The sequence below is a fragment of the Hipposideros armiger genome, unplaced genomic scaffold (assembly GCF_001890085.2).
Source record: "Hipposideros armiger isolate ML-2016 unplaced genomic scaffold, ASM189008v1 scaffold_826, whole genome shotgun sequence".
NCBI lineage: Eukaryota > Metazoa > Chordata > Mammalia > Chiroptera > Hipposideridae > Hipposideros > Hipposideros armiger.
This window is the reverse complement of record NW_017732176.1, coordinates 148,657-155,884: the sequence shown is the minus strand read 5'-3', so window position 1 is coordinate 155,884 and position 7,228 is coordinate 148,657.

Sequence of the window (7,228 nt, the reverse complement as noted above, 5' to 3'; positions counted from 1 at the left end):
GGCCGGCCCAAAAATGGATCATTTAGATGAGCCAATGGACTGAAGGTTCTGATGAGGTAAAACAGCACATTTTTGGTGGTAGGATCTGAATCACTAAGGAGAGGAGGCAGTGGCCAGAGAGTAGGAAGACTGAATGAAGAGATTATGGAGGTTGACAGTTTTGAGAAATGACAAAGTCCATGCTATAATTATTAGAGCAGATGGCTGAGTTAAAGCAGAGGAAAAGGTCACTGGAAATATGGAAGTCATGAAATCGAAAAGCCGCATTTTGGAAAAGTCCTCCACAAGAGCACTGAAGTCCATCAGGCTCATGGCAGTAGAAGGCAGTGGAAGGAAGTGAATGAGATAGGTGATCAAATCATTTGTGAATGAAAGAGTGATGTAGAAGATATTTGAGTAATCTAGGGCTTCTAGTGGATTCTAATTTCCACATGTGGAGAGTTCTCAGAGTTTCATACACTGGACAAATGATGATTTTGGAGTTTCTAAATCTTAGAGGAGAACAGATCCAGGCAGCAACTTCTTGGATTTTTTGGAAGATTCCCTAATATAGACTTCTTGGAATTTCCTAATAAATAAAAGGATCTATATATTTGTAAACATATCTTACCAGATTTAAGTCATTTTTACGTCAGAAAAAATAAATGTCCAAGCATTAATCACACCCAACCCTAGAGTCACTCAAATCAAGAAGCTTATAATTTTTGCCACAATGAGTCATCATTCAATGACACATCCAACTGGGAACCTCCAGCAAATCTTCAAACATAGCTCATTCTTCCTCTGTACAGGTTCCTTAGCCCTTGAACCTCTCCTATCTTACATATTCCCATTGTGCCAACATCTTTTCTACATAGCAAGAAGATAGAAAATCATCATCATGAAAGTGTTTCCCCAAGTAGAATAGAAATCTGTGGATAAAAGTAGAAGTCTCCATGAAAACAGCAATGCAAAATCTCACCTCTTCCTATGTTTGGCTCAATATTACAACAAGTAATTCTCCCACCCTCATCTCAGCCGAGGCATCAGAGCATCAAATATCCTGAATTGCAGTCTAGGGAGGAGGATAGAGGCAGAAAGCTGTCTAAATCAGTGCTGCTCTCTGTGGCCTAAAGACCAGTGCTAGTCCACAAACTGTTTGTTACCAGTCAGTGGCACGAAGAGTACAGAAATGATGAGTAAATGTTTAGAAAACTTGATAGCAATTTGATGGAGTGTTTTTTGTTTGTTAGATTGAATAATTGAAAACGAGGCTTGTATTTTTTAAATCTGTATCGTTTTTGTCATTTCATTTTCCTAGTAATTCTTTTATATTTTATGTTAACTGTTGATCCATAAAGGATTGGAATTTTTTTTTAATTTGGTTCTTAGACAAAAGTAGTTTGAGAAATGTGGGTCTAATTCACACTCCCTGCCTTATTTCTAGAGTCATGGAGACTTTAAGTTGGAAGAAAGAGGGAGTGAGATACAAATTATAGAAAGGCATATATTATACTTAGACTAACTGGATTTCAAATCCCTATTCTACCCCTTACTTGGGTAAATTACCTAATTTTAATTCCTTATCTGAAAGCAGGGAATAGTCCTTGACTTCCAGATTTGAGATGAAGATGACATCAGATACTGCGCTACTGACCTAGCACAATAGCAGGCCCAGGGTAAGGACTGTGAATTACCTTCAAGATCATCTGGCTGAACCCATAACCGACTGCTCCAGTGAGAATCTCGGGCCCTACCAATGCAACAACCACAGGTATCCTAGCATGGGAAGCATAGCCTGATGAGGGCCCCCAGTTCAGGCAATGCAAGTGGTACTAGCCAAGTCGTCTCTACCCTTGTCTTCATTACACTTAAAGAACTTGGCATCCTAACTAGGAAGAAATATGGCAGACACTCTTGACTGCCATCCTCCCTTTCTCTCATGATAAAAGAGCCTGATTTTGGTCAGGTATCAGGCATCCATGTGCTTAAGGGGAGCTGAGCCCCTCCCATGGTAATTCAATTTTCCCTGTGCAGTGAGTAATTTAGGAATGGGTTTTTTATATAACCTGGTCAATGAGACATGAGGGAAAGTTGGCTGAGGAACAACTGGGAAATGTTTTTCTTACTCTTAAGAGCAAGGAAACCAGATTTTTTTTTTCTACCCCTGGTTGTTGCCCACATTTAAAGCCTGGAATTGTTGAAGCCTTCTTGTGACAATGAGGGGACTCAACCTAAAAGATAAATCAACAGGTGGAAAATGGCGAACAAAATAATGGAAAGAAGTTGGTCCTTGATGACTTTGTTAAACCCATGAATTAATCAATCCTAAAGGAGAGCTCTTTCAGAATTTTAAATATGTGAGATAATAATTTTCCTTTGACTAAGTCCCTGTTAATTGGGTTTTGGGTTACTTGAAGTCAAAAGTATGTACAAAAAATGTACTTGAACTCTCTGGCTATAAACATTTGGACAACTTCAATCCTGGGGCTTTCCCTACTCCCTTCCTGCTTCTGAGCAGTTTGAGTCACTTCTGACTCATCCACTGAACTCCAAATATTTGAGGGAGTTCAGGATATTCAAGGAGTCAATTAGTTTTTACCACAGGACATGACTCCTGAGTTTCAGCAAATTTTGAGGCCAGCCCCCGTCCCATCTCCCTCGTTGGTTTCATCTAAGGAAACCAGAGCTGGACAGAGCTAAATGCAGACACTGATGCTGTGAATGAAATGTGTGAGGAGTACCTGCTTATGTGTCTGGCCCACACCTCCCTTTCTCCCTCTCTCTACCTCCTGCCCCCTTTCTCCTGAGTTGGACTCCCCTTTACAGTTCATCTCCACCCTCTAAGGCCCTTTTCAAATGCTTCCTCTTCTGTGAAGTCTTTAACCACAGTGGAAGACCACACAGTTATCTCCACTCATTGACCAAAACACTGTACCACACATTTAGACAACTGGTGATGTTCTGAAAGTTTCTGCCTTCTAGTTGTTTCCTATGAGCTTGATAACGTCCCTCAAACCTGCTGTGCACCTTTGAGTGCAGAGCCTTGCAGTCCTAGATCCCCAATAGTGTCAACTGCAGAGAAGGCATTAAATAAACGCTTAAGGGCCAGCCGAGTGGCTCTTTGGTTAAGAATTGGCTTGGGAGCGCAAGCTCTGAGCAGCAGGGCCACCAGTTCGGATCCCATATGGGCCAGTGACGCTACGCCCTCTACAGCTAAGATGGTAAACAACAGCTCCACCTGGAGCTGGGCTGCCATGAGTTGCTGGCGACGGCGTAGGTTGCAGTGGGGCTGCAGTGGGCTGCCGTGAGCTACCGTGAGCAGCTGGCAGCCAGCGTGAGCTGCCAAGAGCCTCCGTGAGCAACCATCCAAGGGCGGGCAACCGATCTGCCTCAGCCAGGAAGAGCGCAATGATCACAATACCAACATGGGCCAGTGAAGCGACATCCTCCACAACTAGACTGAAGAACAAAAAGACAACAACTTGCCTGTTCCCCTTCCCCCGATTCCCCAGCACTGTTCCCCTCCCCCAATTCCCCAATAAAATCTAAAATAAAATAAAATAAATGCTTGAGTTCAACTGAAAACTTTCCCTACAGTCATAAAATCACAGACATTTGAAGTTAGACCATCAAAGGCTCTCTTGTCCAACTGCCACCGTCCTAACAGGTGGACCTCTAGCTTATAGTTCAATGTTTGCAACGAAACAACTCATTACTTTGTGTGCCACCTGTTTCATTTACGAACAGCTCTCATTACTGGAAATTTCTTTCAGTTTTATTATCAGGCCCAAATTGGCTTCCCTATAACTTGCCTTCAGTTGTCTTACTTATACTTTCTGGGGTAAAACAGAATAAATATATTTCATTTTCACACGATAGCCCTTCAAATATTGAAGGGAACTATTATATCTGTTCTAAATCCTCATTTCTTCAAGCTGACTATGGTCAGTTACTTCAGTTCTCCTATAAAAGGTATGGTTTCCAGAATCTTTTCCAGTCCCAAATCTTTCCTTGGACACACTCATTAAGAGAGCCATTTCTCTCTTAAGCCTCATTTATTAATTTAACAAATGTTGATTACTAAGTGCCAGGCATACAGCACAGAATCTGATGTGGAGCTTGCAGTCCAGGAGGAAAGAAAACTAAACAAAGAGAGTGAGGAACAAAGTGTGCCTGGTGACTGCATTGCACAACTTCAGGGGTACTATTCACACAGAATATAATACAAATTTCACCCCATGGAGTTGTGTAATGCGGTAACTGATGGGAGCGAGCAAACTATGGGAGAAACCAAGGAAAGGCCTCCCTAGAAGAAAGGACATTTAAACAGAGATTTGAAATATGAGTATCAGTGAATTAGACAAAGAGAGAAAGGAGCAACGTGCTGGGCTGAGGAAACAGCAAGTATAAAGATGTAGAGGAGAAGGGGGAGGGTGTGAGAGTAAGGAGAGGGAATAGAGAGAAATTAGGCCTGAGAAGTACGCCAGGATCAGGCCATACAGTTTCTATGAGGCCATGTTAGGGAGGTTGACTCATATCCTAAAGAGGGTGGGAATCCATTGAAGGGTTTTAAGCACGGAAGTAACATGATCATATTTGCATTCTGGCTGCTGTCCAGAAAATGGATTAAAAGAAAATCAAAGCAGAGATTAGGAGACCAATTCAAAACCTGTACAGTAATGCAAGCCAAAAATAATTAAATCAACAGTGGCCTGAACCAAAGTATCGGTAGTGGAAATTTAAAAAAAAAATTACATATACATATTTGTGCAATAATTCAGATGTAGCGTCGATTAGATTTGATGGCTGTCTGGATGTGGAGAGTGAGACAAAGGGAGAAACCAAGGATATCTTAGACAAGTGGGAAAATGGGGGTGCCATCAACTGAGACTGGAAACCCTGGACAAGGCCCAGGTTTTTTAAAAAAAGAGGAAGATGAAGAGCCCAATATTGGATAGCTTTAGCTGGGATACTTGAAGATATCTAAGTGGAGATGTCTAACTGGATTTCAGGAGACATCTCCACAAGATTCTGAAGTCATCAGAATATACAAGCACGGCCCTGATGACTTCTTAATTTTGGACTTCTAGACTCCAGAACTGTGAAAGAATACTTTTCTACTGTTTTAAGCCACCCAATTTGTGGTAGTTTTTGTACAGCAGCGCTGGGGTACTAATACCCTGGGGTAGGCTAAAATCCCAAGTCTTCTATTTGAACTAGGGCATGTTACCTAATCTCATTCTGTGTTGTACACTTAAGGTTTTAAATAAAATTTATGACTTATACTCATCCGTGTCTTCTTTATTCTTAGATATTTGGGGCAATCAATCTAACTTTCGATAAACTTGGCATCTATACCTTTGCCCAGGTTGATAGAATATTAAATATGGTGGGTCAAGGCCATAGCACATCAAATATCAATCAAGGTCCTTCTCCCAGCTAGAAATAAAACACATCTATATCTTATCCACGAATTGATCATATAAGACTTTCTCAGATGCCTTGGTGAAACCCAGATACACCAAGTCTACTGGAAGTCCAAAAGGTCACACCAGAGTGACCTCAAATCTGACCTCTCCACTCAAGACAGGCACCAAGCAAAAACATCTGCTCATTTTGTTGAGTGAACCTGAATTTCTCTACCCCCAGCAATTCCACTGACTACGCTGCTTGTTCTGTTCTTGCCTCAGTCTTCAGATTTGAGGTAGTTGTTCTCCTAGACATGCCTCTGAGTCTCCTCTAAAGTCTGACTCTGCACCCACACTTAACAGATGCTTCCTGACTCAGGTGGCTCCCAAAGCACAATCCCAACAAGTGGTTTTCAAAACTTAAAGGTGGGACCTAAACAGCGAACTCTACTGGGTCCTAGTGACTGTTGTCTTCTCTTCTACCTGTTTGCACACCATTGGTTTATAATCTGTCACTCCACTCCACTCTAGGTAGAGAGAAGCGGTGGGGAGCCTTTCCCATAGAAACTGGGAGTGAGTGGGAGACTGAGAAAGGAAAGACGCACACATACCAGGAACAACATATGTCAGAGCTAAAGTTTGTTAAGTAGGGGAGGGGCCAGGTGTAATTCCATACTTATTGCCAGAAACCAAAGCTTTGTGTGATATCTTGAATTCGTAGAGAAGAGGGGGGTGGGGAAGTTCCTGAGAGGCAGCTCCCTTGGGTTTCAGTGGCCCCATGATTGGGGCACGTTTATTTGATGGCTGATTTTGCAATACTGAGTTCTTCCTTTCCCTCCCTCTTTTTTTTTCCATGAGAAAACACTGTGAATGAATAAAGTCCTATTAATACTGTGAAACAAATCAATAATCCATCATTCCAGAATCACAGCATCTTTGTTCCTGTATCCTGAATCAAATGGCTCTGCTAGCCACAATCTCTTTGCTAGATAAAGAGCCAGCATCTTCTCCCGAGCCAGAAAGGAAAAAGGAAAATACCGAATGATTTTTTTTTTCAGAGTTTACAAAGGATATCGGGATTAATTAGAGGAAATGATTAGAACTAGAAAGTCAGCTTTCTCACTGGATATGTTAGTTAAGGTAACACTAGCAAGTTTATTTCTTACTCATGGAAAGAATGTGTGTCAATAAATACACCAAAATATATTAAAAACAAAAAACTGGTTATTTCTAGGTGGTAGAAATTGGAGTAAGTTTTATTTTACTTTTTTTCCTATAAAAAAAAAAAAGAATGTGTGGAGAGGGTAGCAGTGAGATACAGGCGAAAACCTTGTTCCACACAGCCATTCATGCTGTTGACGCTAGGAGACAGGATGAACCTCCCATACCGAAAAAGTGGTTCAGATGTCAAGACTGATGATCACACACACACACACACGCACACACCCCAAGAGAGGGTATGGAAAGGTTTATTACTCACATAATGAGGCTTTCTGCGGGGAGCAGTGCAGGTTCCCAAGCAGGTATGTCCAAAATGGCTTGAGATAGAGCAGGGAGGGGTGACTGGCTTGGGGTTTTATGACAGTTAGATGATGGGGTTTGGGTAAGAATTCCCAAGAACAGAGGCTTGCATGGTTTTAACTTCCTGCCAGTGTCAAAGAGGGGGGTGCAAGCTTTCTTATCACTTTTGTGGGAAGGAGAAGAAAGGGGCATAGTGGGCTTGAAGGCTGTCAGTCAACATCAAAAATGGAGTCAAACTCCTAATTACACTTTACTCTTATCACACAGCTGCAGTGGCTGTCCTGGATGTCAACATGCAGCCTGAAGATACGGCAAAA